At 42.5% G+C, this 18,100-nt stretch overlaps 2 non-coding genes and 1 pseudogene across 2 annotated transcripts; all 3 read right to left on the bottom strand.

Annotated features, from left to right (window-relative positions):
* Positions 1–8,169: 8,169 nt before the first annotated feature.
* Positions 8,170–8,264, bottom strand: LOC123423046. Its single transcript, XR_006620875.1, has one exon. It is a non-coding gene; the product is annotated as a small nucleolar RNA Z103 (small nucleolar RNA).
* A 277-nt stretch (positions 8,265–8,541) lies between these two features.
* LOC123424114 lies at positions 8,542–8,628 on the bottom strand. Its single transcript, XR_006621604.1, has one exon. It is a non-coding gene; the product is annotated as a small nucleolar RNA SNOR75 (small nucleolar RNA).
* Positions 8,629–9,773: 1,145 nt separating this feature from the next.
* On the bottom strand, positions 9,774–12,265 carry LOC123399051 (annotated as a pseudogene).
* Between the last annotated feature and the right edge of the window lie 5,835 nt (positions 12,266–18,100).

The following is an 18,100-nucleotide window of genomic DNA, read 5'->3' on the forward strand; positions in this document are numbered from 1 at the left end:
ACAAACACGGGGTAGTGCGTCTCACTAATTTTTTTTCCAAAGCACAAATAGCCTTTTTGCGCCATATATTGGTGATTTCCTTTAACATAAGCGTTATAATATTGCACGCCACGGTAAGGCTTCAACAATGATCCTAAAAGTATAGCACACGCGTCCAACACGAACACATTTTCCAATTAAAAATAAACCCAAGAAGATCAAACATACAAAAAGTAAATCAATAATAAATAATACAATTATTATTCCAACTCAAACAAATATTTTTTTTCAATACAACAAACATTTCATGAATAATACAACAAATAGTTCATATAACATCAACTCGTACATTGCCCATTCCATGACCACCACTCCTCGACTAGGTCCTTTTGAAGGTCATCATGTGTTTCACCATGTCGAATGGCATCATAGGAGGAAACAAAGCCGACCACCTTTGCAGCACTCCTCTGCCCTCGCACGGGTTCACATCTGTTGGGGTACGTAGTAATTTCAAAAAAAAAATCCTACGTCATACAAGGATCAATCTATGAAGAAACCAGAAACGAGCAAAGGGGTAGAGCATCTTCATACCTTTGAGGATCACTAAGCGTAAGCGTTGCTAGAACGCGGTTGATGGAGTTGTACTCGCTGCGATTCAGATCGCGGTGGATTTCAATCTATGCACTGAACAACGGTGCCTCCTCGTTCAACACATGTGCAGCCCGGTGACGTCTCGTCCTTCTTGATCCAGCAAGGAGAGAGGAGAAGTTGAGGAAGAGCTCCGGCAGCACGACGGCATGGTGGCGGTGGAGCTATGTGGTTCTTTGGCACGGCTTCACCAAACACTGCGGAGGAGGAAGAATAGAGAGGTAGGGCTGCGCTGTGGGAGAGAAATAATTGTGTGTCTCAAAAGGGCCAAAACCTCAAGTATATGTAGCAGGAGGGAGAGGGAGGGCTGCCTTGGCCCCTCCACCAAGGAGGAGATGTTCGGCCGAGCTAGGGAGGAGTCCACCTCCCACAAGGGAGGTGAATCCATTCCTTTTAAATCCTCTTTTGCCTTATCTCTTTATCCCTAGCCACATGGGCCTTTCGGGAAGGCCTTGGCCAGCCCAATAAGGGCTGGTCCACCTCCTCTAACAGCCCATGAAGTCCTTTGGGTCACACCCCTCCCGGGGGTCCCCCGGCACCCTCTCGGCACTCCCGATACACTACCGATGAGCTCGAAACTTTTTTGGTGACCAAAATAGGACTTCCTATATATCAATATTTACCTCTGGACCATTCCGGAATTCCTCGGGACGTCCGGGATCTCATCCGGGACTCCGAACAACCTTAGGTAACCACATACTATTCCCTTTACAACTCTAGCGCCATCGAACCTTAAGTGTGTAGACCCTACGGGTTCGGGAACCATGCAGACATGACCGAGACACCTCTCCGGTCAATAGCCAACAACGGGGTCTGGATATCCATATTGGCTCCCACATGTTCCACGATGATCTCATCGGATGAAGCACGATGTCAAGGATTCACTTACTCCTGTATGCAATTCCCTTTGTCTATCGGTATGATACCATCCCGAGATTCGATCGTCGGTATCCCCATACCTTGTTCAATATCGTTAATGGCAAGTCTCTTTACTCGTTCCGTCCCACATCATCATTGAGCTCATTATGATGATGTTCTACCGAGTGGGCCAAGAGATACCTCTCCGTCACACAGAGTGACAAATCCCGATCTCGATTCATACCAACCCAACAGGCACTTTCGGAGATACCCGTAGTGCACCTTTATAATCACCCAGTTGCGTTGTGACGTTTGATGCACCCAAACAATTCCTACGGTATCCGGGAGTTGCACAATCTCATGGTCTAAGTAAAAGATACTTGACATTAGAAAAGCTTTCGCACACGAACAACATGATCTAGTGCTATGCTTAGGATTGGGTCTTGTCCATCACATCATTCTCCTAATGATGTGATCCCGTTATCAATGACATCCAATGTCCATGATTAGGAAACCATGATCATCTATTGATCAATGAGCTAGCCATATACAGGCTCACTAGGGACACATTGTGATCTATGTATTCACACATGTATTACGGTTTCCGGTTAGTACACTTATAGCATGAATAATAGACAATTATCATAAAGTGGAAATATAATTATAACCACTTTATTATTGCCTCTAGGTCATATTTCCAAGAGTCCCCCACTTGCACTAGAGTCAATAATCTAGTTACATTGCGATGAATCCAACACCCATAGAGTTCTGGTGTTGATCATGTTTTGCTCGTGGAAGAGGTTTAGTCAACGGGTCTACGATATTCAGATCTATATGTACTTTACAAATATCTATATCTCCATCCTGAATGTAATCACGGATGGATTTGAAGCGATGCTTGATGTGCTTGGTCTTCCTGTGAAACCTGGGCTCCTTGGCTATGGCAATAGCTCCAGTGTTGTCATAGAAGAGGGCCATCGGGCCCGACACATTTGGAATCACCCCTAGGTCGTTGATGAACTCCTTTATCCAGATCCCTTCTTGAGCTGCTTCTGAAGCAGCTATGTACTCCGCTTCACATGTAGATGTCGCCACGATGCTTTGTTTGCAACTGCACCAGCTGACTGCCCCACCATTCAGAACATACACGTATCTGGTTTGTTTGGAGTCATCCGGATCTGTGTCGGAACTAGCATCGGCGTAACCCTTTACGACGAGCTCTTCAGCACCTCCATAAATGAGAAACATATCCTTAGTACTTTTCAGGTATTTAAGGATATTCTTGACCGCTGTCGAGTGTTCTATACCGGGATCACTTTGGTACCTCCCTACCAAACTTATGGCAAGGTTCACATAAGGTCTGGTACACAGTATGTCATACATAATAGAGCCTATGGCTGAAGCATAGGGGATGGTACTCATCTTTTATCTATCTTCTGCCATGGTCGGGCATTGAGTCTTACTCAATCCCACACCTTGCAAGACAGGCAAGAACCCCTTCTTCGCCTTATCCATATTGAACTTCTTCAATATCTTGTCAAGGTATGTACTTTGTGAAAGACCTATGAGGCGTTTCGATCTATCTCTATAGATCTTGATGCCTAATATGTATGCAGCTTCCCCAAGGTCCTTCATTGAAAAACTCTTATTCAAATAGGCCTTTATGCTTTCCAAGAGTTCTATATCATTTCCCATCAACAATATGTCATCCACATATAATATGAGAAATGCTACACAGCTCCCACTCACTTTCTTGTAAATACAGGCTTCTCCATAAGTCTTTACAAACCCAAACGCTTTAATCACCTCATTAAAGCGAATATTCCAACTCTGAGATGCTTGCACCAGCCCATAAATGGAGCGCTCGAGCTTGCATACTTTCTTAGCACCTTTAGGATGGACAAAACCTTCTGGCTGCAACATATACAATTCTTCCTTAAGGAAACCATTAAGGAATGCCGTTTTGACGTCCATTTGCCAGATTTCATAATCATAAAATGCGGTAATTGCTAACATGATTCGGTTGGACTTCAGCATCGCTACGGGTGAGAAAGTCTCATCGTAGTCAACTCCTTGAACTTGTCGATAACCCTTCGCGACAAGTCGAGCCTTATAGATGGTCACATTACCATCCGCGTCCGTGTTCTTCTTGAAGATCCATTTATTTTCTTTGGCTCACCAATCATCAGGCAAGTCCACCAAAGTCCATACTTTGTTCTCATACATGGATCCTATCTCGGATTTCATGGCCTCAAGCCATTTGTTGGAATCCGGGGCCGCCATCCCTTATTCATAGTTCGAAGGCTCACTGTTGTCTAACAACATGATTTCCATGACAGGATTGCCATACCACTCTGGTGCAGAACGTACCCTTGTCGACCTTCGAGGTTCAATAGCAACTTGATCCGAAGCTTCATGATCATCATCATTAACTTCTTCTCTAGCCGGCGCAGGCACCTCAGAAACGTTTTCTTGTGCTGCGTTACTATCGAGTCCGAGAGGAGGTACAATTACCTCATCAAGTTCTATTTTCCTCCCACTTACTTCTTTCGAGAGAAATTCTTTCTCAAAAGGATCCGTTCTTGGCAACAAAGATTTTGCCTTCGGATTTAAGATAGAAGGTGTACCCAATAGTTTCCTTAGGGTATCCTATGAAGACGCACTTTTCTGCTTTGGGTTCAAGCTTCTCTGGTTGAAGTTTATTCACATAAGCATCGCAGCCACAAACTTTCAGAAACGATAGCTTAGGTTTCTTGCAAAACCATAATTCACACGGTGTCATCTCTACGGATTTAGATGGTGCCCTATTTAAAGTGAATGCGGCAGTTTCCAATGCATATCCCCAAAATGATAGCGGTAAATCGGTAAGAGACATCATAGATTGCACCATATCCAATAGAGTGCGATTACGATGTTCAGACACACCGTTACGCTGCGATGTGCCAGGCGGCGTGAATTTTGAAACTATTCCACATTTTCTTAAGTGAGTGCCAAACTCGTGACTCAAATATTCTCCTCCACGATCAGATCATAGTCACTTTATTTTCTTGTCACGTTGATTCTCCACCTCACTCTGAAATTCCTTGAACTTTTCAAAGGTTTGAGACTTGTGTTTCATTAAGTAGACATACTCATATCTGCTTAAGAGGGTGAGAACATAACGATAGCCACCGCGAGCCTCAACGCTCATTGGACCGCATACATCGCTATGTATTATTTCCAATAAGCTGGTTGCTCGCTCCATTGTTCCGGAGAACGGAGTCTTGGTCATCTTGGCCATGAGGCACGGTTCGCATGTGTCAAATGATTCAAAATCAAGAGACTCCAAAAGTCCATCTGTATGGAGTTTCTTCATGCGCTTGACACCGATATGACCAAGGCGGCAGTGCCACAAATATGCGGGACTATCATTATCAACCTTGCATTTATTGGTACTAACACTATGAATATGTGCAACATCACGATCGAGATTCATGAAGAATAAACCATTGACCAGCGGAGCATGACCATAAAACATACCACTCATATAAATAGAACAACCATTATTCTCAGATTTAAATGAGTAGCCATCTTGCATCAAGCGAGATCCCGATACAATGTTCATGCTCAAATCTAGTACTAAATAACAATTATTAAGGTTTAAAACTAATCCCGAAGGTAGATGTAGAGGTAGTGTGCCGATGGCGATCACATCGACCTTGGAACCATTCCCGACGCGCATCGTCACCTCGTCCTTAGCCAGCCTATGCTTGTTCCGCAGTTCCTGCTTTGAGTTGCAAATGTGAGCAACAACACCGGTATCAAATACCCAGGAGCTACTACGAGCGATGGTAAGGTAATAACATGTATATCATATATACCTTGGATATTGCGGGCCTTCTTGTCCGCTAAGTACTTGGGGCAGTTCCGCTTCCAGTGACCGGTTCTCTTGCAGTAATAGCACTCAGTCTCAGGCTTGGGTCCTTTCTTCGACTTCTTCCCGGCAACTGGCTTACCGGGCGCGGCAACTGCTTTGCCATCTTTCTTGAAGTTTTTCTTACCCTTGCCCTTCTTGAAACTGGTGGTCTTATTGACCATCAACCCTTGATGCTCTTTCTTGATTTCTACCTCCGCAGATTTCAGCATTGAATACAACTTGGGAATAGTCTTTTCCATCCCTTGCATGTTGTAATTCATCACAAAGCCTTTATAGCTAGGTGGAAGCGACTGGAGGATTCTATCAATGATTGCATCATCCAGAAGTTCAACTCCCAGTTGAGTCAGACGACCGTGCAACCCAGACATTCTGAGTATGTGTTCACTTACAGAATTATTCTCCTCCATTTTACAGCTAAAGAACTTGTCGGAGACCTCATAACTCTCAACCCGGGCATGATCTTGAAAAACTAGTTTCAGCTCCTGGAACATCTCATATGCTCCGTGTTTCTGAAAACGCCTTTGGAGCCCTGGTTCTAAACTTTAAAGCATGTCGCACTGAACGAGAGAGTAGTGATCACTCTTCGACTGCCAGGCGTTCCTAACGTCCTGGGTCGCTGCGGGAATGGGAGGATCACCTAGCGGTGCATCAAGGACGTATGCCTTCTTGGACGCAATGAGGATGAGTTTTAAGTTACGGACCCAGTCTGCATAGTTGTTGCCATCATCTTTCAGCTTTGTTTTCTCTAGGAACACGTTGAAGTTTAGTGGGACATTTGCGTTGGCCATGGGATCTACAATATTTGTAAAGACAATTTTAGACTAAGTTCATGATAATCAAGTTCATCTAATCAAATTACTAATGAACTCCCACTTAGATAGACATCCCTCTAGTCATCCAAGTGTTACATGATCCACATCGACTAGCCCGTGTCCGACCATCACGTGAGACAGACTAGTCATCAATGGTGAGCATCTCCATGCTGATCGTATCAACCATACGACTCATGTTAGACCTTTTGGTCTCCCTTATTCGAGGCCATCTATGTACATGCTAGGCTCGTCGAGTCAACCTAAGTGTTCTGCGTGTGTAAACTGGCTTACACCTGTTGTATGCGAATGTTAGAATCTATCATACCCGATCATCACGTGGTGCTTCGAGATAATGATCCTTCTCAATGGTGCACACTTAGGGGAATACTTTCTCGAAATTTTAACGAGCGATCATATTATCTTTGCTACCGTCGTTGTAAGCAATAAGATGTAAAACATGATAAACCACTACAAGGAATATGCTAGTACACGACGCTATTTTTTCGTCGCTACATCGTCACAGTTTTTAATTTACGACGATCGTACGACGAAAAACCAAGCGTCGGAAACGGAGCGTCAGAAATGAACAGCAACGACGTTTTGATCAAAATCGTCGTAACTTTACGACGATTCCTGGATTGTCGTAACCTTTACGACGATCCTAAATCATCGCTGACAATCAAACCCAGTCCTATGTGGCAGTCCTACGTGGCAAAATTACGACGAAATCAAAACGTCATGGCTGAAATCAGCCCAACCCATTTCAATTGATCACATGGGCTGGTTTTAGTTTTTTGGGCTTTTTCTTATTGGGCTTCTTTTTGGGCCTTAGCCTATTTACAGCCACTTCTAGTATTTTTTCGAATTTTTTTATATTATTATAATTTGGGCCTTGGCCTTTTAGTGCCCAAATACATTTGGTCCAGATTCAGTTTTTGACCTTTTTCATTTTGGAATTCAGCAACTTTTTGTTCCAGAATTTGGATTCATTTCTATTTGTTGGGCCTTTTCAACCAAATTATTTGTCCAGTATTAAATCCAACACTATTTCATATTCAAATCAAAAATACTCCAAGTCGAATTAAAATCATCCATCATATAACATCACAAAATACATATCCCAGGTTTACATAACACAATAAATCATCTCATGAATACATTTTCTTACACAGGAATATAGCAAAAAGAACAAAATTGCACAATAGAGTAATGGCATGTGTGCTACTGTTCCCAACAGTACAGTGGACTTCATTCTGCTCTCCTATGAGGCATGCTCGAAATGCCACAACTTGTCAACCTACAAGAACATTACACGGCACATGAATCAATCAAAAGGAAACAAATGTAAAAAATATTAGAAATAAAAAGATTTTGTGTTCATCCTGAAGATGATGTTAAAAATCCTGAGATATAAATTCTAGAGTATAATTAGTCCAACCTAAACACGTCACAGAAACTAAAAATTAAACTTCAAACTATCTAAGATTGTTCCAGAAAATTCTGGACAAAGGAAATGCAGACAAGCAAACTCAATATGTTTATGGTATTTTTGCTTTACTGGAGGAATTTAAGCACTGACACAAGCAGGATCAATGACACAATAATTAGCAGACATGTAAGATAATACAAAACAAGCTACTCCACATTACTGTGATAACCAAGTGCAAACCAGGGTGTAAGAATATTAGCCCAAAAAATCCTTTCGGCAACATACATCAATAAACTACGCTATCAATAAGTGCACCAGAGACTCTAATTTATTACCTTCAGAAGTTTTAGATCGAATCAAATGAAAACATGAAAAAGGGACTACCAAAGAGCATTATTGATTTAGATAGAGCTTGATGCTGAGTTGATTTCTGGTGTCAACTAGGGGAATTCTTTAGCCTGATTGGAGAAAGGAAACCTGACTAGCACTCAAAATATTAACCAGAAGACAATAGTAAAACATAAAAGATGGACCAGATTTCTGGCTTGGAATCCTGATGGGATTACATTTGCGCATTGTATAGTCATAGTCGATAATTTGGGGAAAGTATCCTCAGGTCCATATAATCCAAGGAAAAAAGCAATTGATCATCACAGTAAGTGCAGAAACGTGGTATGGATATGATATCATCACTTCTCACAGCAAACAAAAAATGGTGTAGGAGTTTCTATTTATTTAAGACAAGACAACTATACAGCATCCATGACAGAATGTGTTGCTTACTAGACATTCAGAATAAGCAGGAGGAAATTATCATCAAATAGATCACAAACTGTGTGTCTTAATGTCAAAAACAGTTATATTTGAAAACTGAAAAATAACAAATAAATGAATTAATGCTCTCTCGGACAAATGCCTCGATTGTCAACATGGTTTAATAGAATGGATTACATCAGACTCATCATCTGTTTTCATCATCACAGAGAGAACCAACTAAAAAAATTAAGAGTGGGTAGAGATACAAAAACATGACTTCAGATGCCGAATATGCACAGCTTAATAATATACTGTATCATAAGACACCTAACAAGTGTTGATCATCATTGATGAATCAACCACAGAAACCAGCTGCAGAAAGAACAATATAGTTGATATGTGTAAACGGGGGTATAGTAACAGGAAGCTCCTTGTATGAGAGCAGCTAGTGTCGCAAAAACCCGTTTCCTTCTTGATGTCTTCCAATCTAATGAGAAACAAGGCCATGAAAGCAGACCAAGCATCACATACCTCATGGCATCCCAAATACCACTATCGAAACAATATTCAGTTCAGTGCTAAGATATGTATGGACAAGTTGAATGCAAAAACCATCTCAAAGAATGGTTCGTGCTAGTATCTTAACCCAAAGTATCTCTAGGCAACGTACAATGCTGAATTACGCTACAAGATAAGCTATCCATATAACTTTCATGTCTGATCTGCTTGGAATATATAAAGGAAGTGTATGTACTTTCTGTCCTATTTCTGAATCAAATATGTATCATTGCATTTTCAGCCCATGCATGTGAATGCTTAGGAAGACACAACATACATCGTTCAGTTTTGTTGTTGTTCAATGCTATTTACAGAAACAAGCCCACACATAAATTCAATTTTATTTACTAACACTTCTCTATTGAGAATGCTTTCCATTAATTTGTCTCCTTGATAATTTATTGTCCCCTTGGCATCGATCCACCTGATGGACTCTGATAAATGAATCTTGGCTATCAATCTATATGATGTAATCCATGAAGGACATGGCATTAGTAGGAGACAACAAACTATGTGAACGGTGAGCAAAACCGTATATTTTCAAATATTTCTTCTTTTGGTGCAGTGCTGCTCAATGAATCATCGGTTTTGTTTCAGTATTGTTACAACCAGCCCTCGGTGCTGAAGATAGTTTCTGAATCTAAACTCAAGCAGCATGCATCAATTGTAAGAGGGGGCGAGCAATTCAAAGCCACACAGACAGAACACAAGTAAACATAATGGATAAAAACTTCTCCGGAAGTAGAGAACAAAAGTAAGTCACAATTGATGCAATGTACAACACAATGGAATTTTAATCTTCTTACAGAGCAAACATTTAAAATTCCATGTTCAGGTATAGACTAATTGTGTGAACTGATGATGTTGCATCATTCATAGGCTATTCAGAGATGGAAGGAAACATAGCAAAATAACGATAATCACCTTGAGCTCCTCAAGGGTGAAGCCTCTGCCAGCCCTCGCCTTCATGTTGTACTTGCGGGTCTGGCATTGCATGATGGGGCGAAGAGGTCGAGAGGTAGGGTGGGGGAAGATCTTCACAGCCTTCTTTTGGCGAGCTGTATACAAAAAGAACATAATGTAAGATGACAGTGAGTCAAACAAACACCACAACAACACAAACATGTTGTCGGACGATTGGATGGTAGTGTATCAGTAAATCCATAATGAAACCAATGGTGATACATCTACTCTGCCCTGCTGTAGCAAACATGTACTTAACTCCTTATTTTATCAGCTCGCAATGCATGGTTTTGTGTTTGCCTGATTACTCAAATCGCGGCCATGCGTTACAATAGGATTAAACAAATAACAGAAAATTAAATACTCGGAGGTCGACTCTACTATGATTACTCAAATTTGGCTTGCTTAGTATAAATAATTTTGTAAGTAGATATTTTAGATGTGTTCTGTTCTGTTAGAAGGGTGTGGGGATAAAAACATTCATTGTGAGACACATGAGGGGATTGTGAAAGAAGCATACCCTGAGTGTGATAATGAAGCTCATCATCTGAGATTGATTGTGTTCGTTGTGAATAGATGGACAACATGACCACGATGGCAAAGAGAGTGGTAGCACAAATGGATCGTCTGGAACATGCGAGGATTTATTTTTCCCGTTGCAACGCACGGGCACATGTGCTAGTATAGAAACAATATAATAGAAAACAAAAGTAGTTTGTCCTAGTAAAATGTGTTGAGGGAAGAAAATCATAGCATATAAATCAATGAGTTTTAACAACTGACATCATGAACATTCAGTGATCAGTTTTTTATGTATATGAAGCTGAATGAGCTTAACTAAGAAGATATCCTATGGTCTCATCATCAGAATATGTGCCTTGCGAAGCCTCTTGATGCCGTGATTTACTCCGTGAAAGGTCCACTGAAGGCGGCTCCTTATTTTTGGTTCTGCCATAGATAAAGAGAAACACTCAATATGTCAAAATAGACAAAGACATAGCATAAAACTATTTCACATATCTGTGGCATGTTCACTCTCAACTTTATACTAGCTCTAATATAAAATTGTAATTCTTTTGGGACGGAGGGAGTACATCAAAACACCAAGACATAAGAATCTCATCCCAAACCTATAAGAACAGGGGAATACCTGAATGTTAGGAGCAAAACCACCTTCATCTCCGACATTGGTGGCATCCTGCCCATACTTCTTCTTGATAACAGACTGTTACAGAAAATGACAGTTTCAGTCAATTTATTTATTTACAAGATGATAAAGCTAGGGTGTGTCTCCATCCATAGAGTTATAGATCGGTTGCAGTTGCACACATGACATAATGACCAGTAACAATATGTACTCTCATCTACCGATCTACGGCTGATGCACGAGCAGGACACACCGTGTGTACACTCTACGTGCAGATGATATCTGCATCCATATCATTGTACTACTATTTATTTTGCATCTGGAGGAAACTTCAAGGAAGCACAGGACATTTTTAGGAGAGCGTGGCAAATGCATCCTTCATGCACCTACAGCTTTGGGTCTCTCATCACATTCATGGTGCAATGCATATGCTAATTTATTTATATCAACTAAAATTTCTCTTCCATTATTTTCAGGTGGAACATTCAGATGCCTACAATAATCTTTCACTTATTTACAAGATGATAAAGAGACAAAAAAAGCCTAGTATGAACCATTTACGAACTCAGATTCAGATTTAAATGTCGTGAGCATAGCTTGCAAAGAGTAAGTAAGTGGTACTGGTACTACCCGTTGATGTGGACCGGACGAGGCCGTTCTCGTTGCAGCCTGTGCAGGTGCAGAACACACCACCGCCCTTGAGGCTGTATCGCTTGTGGCGCCTATCGCAGCTGCCGCACAGGACGCACCGCTCGCCGCCGCACCGGCCGTAGGCAGTGAGGGACGTGGCGCCGGCCGCGACGCGTCGGAGCTCGCCCGACTCATGCAAGTGGCAGAGCTCCTCGGCGCTGCTGAGGTGGCGGCCCCCGACGAAGACCTACGAGAACGTGATCCGGCGGGCGCGCGGGAGGAGCGCCGTGAGCTCCTCGAGGTAGCAGGCGTCCATGGCAAGGTCGCGCTCGTCGACGGAGGCGCGGAGCCCACGCGGGATGGCGCGCGCGGCGCGGCAGTCCTCGTAGGTGCCCCACATGACGTCCAGGGAGGTGTAGTAGAGCAGGACGCGGTGGTCGGTCTCGGCGGCGGGTGGTGGCGCCTGGACCCTGGAGGGTGCGGAGCGCGCGGAGGGCAGAGGCAGCCACGCGGACGCGGTGGAAGATGCGGGCGGCGGAGGGGGATGGGGAGGAGGTGGTGGCGGCGAGAGGAGGGGGATGGGGAGGAGGAGGGTTCGATAAGATCTGACTTAGGGTTTGGGTAGTTGGGCTGCGGGTGGGGGTTTCCCTTTTCTTTTTTCCTTTTTTTCTATATATAGATGGATGTGAGATGGATGGATGGATGGATGGATGGATGGGTGGATGGCCATGTCATCGATCCGTGTGACCACTAATTCCACCAATGAGAATAAAACGTATGAATTGTATTTTTTATTTTGTTTTTATTTTATAATTTCACGTGAAAATTACAAAGAAATGATGTCTTATTATATACAGGGGTGCATATTAGAATGACAAACCATGTTTTTAAAGGGAGCTTTCATTTTCTTTGCACGAAAATTTCGTTTTTCATTTTCCGAATGCCCAAAATGAGTTTTGGGCACATTAAGGCACTATAAAAATTCATGAGATAATGATTTGGATAGAAAAAAGTGCCCAAAAAATATGAGGGTAATCAAAGAAATAGAAATAGCACTTTCTTGACAAAGTGCTATTCTGAACAGAATAGGAAAATGAATATTGTTGAATTATTTTTGAACTATGGAAGGAAGGTTTTCACATATTTGAGGAATATATGATCCAAAGTATTTATGAGATTTTTTAGAGATTTTTTGGAATGACAGAATAGCAGGTTGCTTCACAAACTAGGATGAGGTGGGATAAAATGGACCCACGAGTGACATGTCAACATAGTTAGAACATGTTACGACATTTTTATAATCATCATAAAAGTTATGACGATCTCATCTTATGCGGTTACGACGTTTTGACTCACATCGTCGTAATTTATATGTAGATTTGATCCCCTCAAACGGTTTACGACGATCTCGGATGAAATCGTCATAGATTTATGACGAATTCATCAACGACATTTTAAAAAACATCACATATGAGCATATTTCTTGTAGTGAACATCACATGCAATCATATAGTGACATGATATGGCCATTATCATCTTGCTCCTTGGTCTCCATCATTGTGTCTCCGTAAAGTCGTCACGCCAATCTATTACTTCTACTACTATAGCTAACGTTTAGCAATAAAGTAAAGTAATCACATGGCGTTTGCATCTCATACAATAAATTAAGACAACTCCTATGGCTCCTGCCGGTTGTCATACTCATAGACATGCAAGTCGTGAATCCTATTACAAGAACATGATCAATCTCATACATCACATATGTAACATCACATCCTTTTGGCCATATCACATCACATAGCTTACCCTGCAAAAACAAGTTAGACGTCCTCTAATTGTTGTTGCAAGTTTTACGTGGCTGATTTGGGTTTCTAGCAAGAACGCTTCTTACCTACGTGAGAGCCACAAATTTGATATGCCAATGCTATTTACCCTTCATAAGCACCCTCTTCATCGAATCCGATCCGACTAAAATGGGAGAGACAGACAGCCGCTAGCCACCTTATGCAACAAGTGCATGTTAGTCGGTGGAACCTGTCTCACGTAAGCGTACGTGTAAGGTCGGCCCGGGCCGCTTCATCCCACGATGCCGTCGAATCAAGATAAGACTAGTAATGCCAAGCAATTGACAAAATCAGCGCCCACAACTTTTGTGTTCTACTCATGCATAGAATCTACGCATAGAACCTTGGCTCGGATGCCACTGTTGGCGAATGTAGTAATTTCAAAAAAAATCCTACACCATACAAGTATCTATCTATGGAGAAACCAACAACGAGCAAAGGGTGGAGCATCTTCGTACCTTTGAAGATCGCTAAGCGGAAGCGTTGCTAGAACGTGGTTGATGGAGTCGTACTCGCTGGGATTCAGATCGTGGTGGATTTTGATCTATGCACAGAACAACGGTGCCTCCGCGTTTAACACACGCGCAGCCCGATGACGTCTCCTCCTTCTTGATCTAGCAAGGAGAGAGGATAAGTTGAGGAAGAGCTCTAGCAGCACGACGGCGTGGTGGCAGTGGAGCTATGTGTTTCTCCGGCAGGGCTTCGCCAAGCACCGTGGAGGAGGAAGAAGAGAGAGGTACGGATGCGCTCTGGGAGAAAAATAATTGTGTGTCTCAAAATGACCAAAACCACAAGTATATGTAGTAGGAGGGAGAGGGAGGGCTGCCTTGGCCGCTCCTCCAAGGAGGAGAGGTTCGGCCGAGCTAGGGAGGAGTCCACCTCCCACAAGGGAGGTCGATCCCTTCCTTTTGAATCCTCTTTAGCCTTATATCTTTATCTCTATCCGCATGGGCCTTTAGGGAAGGCCTTGGCAAGCCCAATGAGGGCTGGTCCACCTCCTCTAACAGCCCATGAAGTCCTTTGGTCGTCACACCCCTCCCGGGGTCCTCCGACACCCTCCCGGCACTCCCAGTACAGTACCGATGAGCCCGAAACTTTTCTGATGACCAAAATAGGACTTCCTATATATCAATCTTTACCTACGGACCATTCCGGAGCTTCTCGTGATGTCCGGGATCTCATCCGAGACTCCTAACAACCTTCGGTAACCACATACTATTCCCTTTACAACTCTAGCGCCATCGAACCTTAAGTGTGTAGACCCTGCGGGTTTGGGAACCATGCAGACATGACCGAGACACCTCTCCGGTCAATAGCCAACAACAGGGTCTGGATATCCATGTTGGTTCCCACATGTTCCACGAGGATCTCATCGGATGAACCACGATGTCAAGGATTCACTTAATCCCGTATGCAATTCCCTTTGTCTATCGGTATGATACTTGCCCGAGATTCGATCGTCGGTATCCCCATACCTTGTTCAATCTCGTTACCGGCAAGTCTCTTTACTCATTCCGTCGCACATCATCCCGTGGCTAACTCCTTAGTCACATTGAGCTCATTATGATGATGTTCTACCGAGTGGGCCAAGAGATACCTCTCCGTCACACAGAGTGACAAATCCCGATCTCGATTCGTACCAACCCAATAGGCACTTTCGGAGATACCCGTAGTCCACCTTTATAATCACCTAGTTACGTTGTGACGTTTGATGCACCCAAAGCATTCCTACGGTATCCGGGAGTTGCATAATCTCACGATCTAAGGAAAAGATACTTGACATTAGAAAAGCTTTACCAAACGAACAACACGATCTAGTGCTATGCTTAGGATTGGGTCTTGTCCATCACATCATTCTCCTAATAATGTGATCCCGTTATGAATGACATCCAATGTCCATGATGAGGAAACCATGATCATTTTTTGGTCAACGAGCTAGCCATCTACAGGCTCACTAGGGACACATTGTGATCTATGTATTCACATATGTATTACGGTTTGCGGTTAATACACTTATAGCATGAATAATAGACAATTATCATGATCTGGAAATATAATAATAACCACTTTATTATTGCTTCTAGGACATATTTCCAACAACATCAACTCATAATGAAAATAGTCTAAATTTTGCCCACGTTCATTCTCGATGATCATGTTATGCATGATCACAAAAGCGTTCACGATGTATCAAAGGATGTTTTGATCCCAAAATCTAGTCGGTCCTCTCACAATAGCAAATTGAGCTTCAAAACCTCAAAATATCTCTCCACGTCTTTCCTAACTGCCGCTTGAGCATCGTAGAAATCAAGGATTTTCTTACCTTGCGGTGCCTTCAACGGATTGACAAATGTTTGCTACCTTGGGTAGATGCCATCCGCAAGATAGTAGCCATAGTTGTATGTATGGCCATTTGCTAGAAACTCCACGGGTGGAGTTTCACCATTTGCAATCCTTTTCATGAGCGGTGACCGTTGAATAACATTGATGCCATTACAAGATCAAGCATTCCAAAAAGGCATGCCAAATCCAAGTCTCATGATCGGCCACCACTTCAAGGATTATAGTGGAACACTTTTTCTAGCCGTGGAATTGTCCATGCCATGTAGCAAGACAATTCTTCCAACTCCAAGGCATGCAATCTATTGAGACAAGCATACTTGGAAACCCGCAAGCTTTGTTGAACTCCAATAGCCTTGAGATATTTTCAGCATTGGGAGCTCTGAAATATTTCAGACCAAACACTTGCACAAGTCGAACTACGAAGCGCTTGACACACATGATGGCTTGACTCTCACCCATGGCCAAGTGGTCATCAACTATATCCACCGGAATACCGTATGCCAACATACGCAAAGTGGCGGTCACCTTTTGGAAGGTTTTATGCCCGAGTTCTCCAGCGGCATTCCTCCTTTGTTGAAAAAACCGATCATGCCTCGTCCGTTTCTCTGCAATGTGTTTGAGCAACTCGATGCTCATCCTAAAACAATGTTGAAAGTAGGATGCGAGGTATGTGGGATTCACCACAAAATAGTTCGTCGTCAATCTGTTGTGGGTATCGATCCTTTCCCTCCATAATTTTTCACATTCGAAAATCGAACCATCATGCTTCGGTTCCTTATTGACATGGATAGCTACGATCATTACGATTTCCTCCTTCTCTTGAAGATTAAATTCATTATCAGAAGAATTGTAGGACGAACCCATCTACAAACTTGAATTTAAACTAATTTAAAAGTACAAACAACAAGCACCAAATTCATCGACATGTATAAAGTTAAGCAATATATACTTTGTAGGTATTTTGTCAAACACCTTGTGTGCGCAGAGCTGTGGACAACCATCGGTACTGTTCGTCGGAGGAACGGGGCGCTCGAGGGGCGGCAAGAAGGAGAGCAGATAGAGGAAGCAGTGGAGGCCATCGGGAGAAGCAAGGGGAGTGGCAGCGTGCTCGGGAGTGGCGGAGAGAAGTGTCGGGGACAGGTATGGGCGGAGGCACCGACGACGGGAGGTTTCAGATCCTGCGGTTTGTGGTTCACGCGTGAGATTCGCTTGTCCAACGCGCTAAGCGGGCGCATCAAATAGACCACGCGTGATGCCCTTTTTCTAGCTCACTTGCAACTTTTTACCGCGCGCGGAACTATAACGCGGCTAGTGGAGCGCTACTTTCGGCAACACGCGCTATATGACCGTTTTTTAGGACCCAAAATTTATTTAGAGAGTTAAAGATGCTCTTACAATAACAAAGTTCCCTAGGAATTAAGGCCTAGCAAAGCTTAATGTTTTTCTCGAAGTGGGCCCAACCAATAAGGGTCTGCTCCCGTCATGGGTCCCTCGTGATAGTACTGAACTGAGATTCTAGTAAAACACTTTCCAAAAAAAAAACTAAACTTTTTGTTTGTAAATTACAAAAAAATGTTCACAATTTAAAAACACATTCAAGTATTTATTTGATGCTCAAAGAATTAAAATTTCTTCACAAATAAGAAAAACCATTGAATTTAAAAATGGCTGTGAGTTCTATAATTGTTCACAATTCTTTAAAAAATGGGAAACGATTGCCTTTAGATGGCAGATAATCACAATGTGTCCGTCGCTTCCGTTGGGTGCCACGCGTCCTGAGCGTAGAGGCAAATGCAAGTACCTAATTCAACAACCATGGTATTGTTGCAAATCTTACCGGCGAATGACTGTTGTGATACAACACGGAGTTTATTTTAGAAAAATAATCATATAACAAGATAATTGTTGCAAAAAAATACAACAAGACGTCCGTTGCAAAAAAAAATGTAAAAAGATGTCTATTGCAAGAAATTTTTGCAACAATGCATGTGTTGCAATGGTGAAGGATAACGCTCGGCCGCTCGATTGGTCAAATTTAACCGCTCACATTCGACAGATATTTTAAAAAGAAATTAGACGACGGACACGAAACACGCCCCTTAAAAGATGTGCACGGACTTAAAAAGCGTTCCTAATTTGATAATTGTTCATGGATGTAGAAAATCATGATTTTTAAAAATATTCACAATTTTGAATTAAACATTTATGAAGTAGAAA

This window comes from Hordeum vulgare, chromosome 1H, assembly GCF_904849725.1.
Source record: "Hordeum vulgare subsp. vulgare chromosome 1H, MorexV3_pseudomolecules_assembly, whole genome shotgun sequence".
Classification (NCBI taxonomy): Eukaryota; Viridiplantae; Streptophyta; class Magnoliopsida; order Poales; family Poaceae; genus Hordeum; species Hordeum vulgare.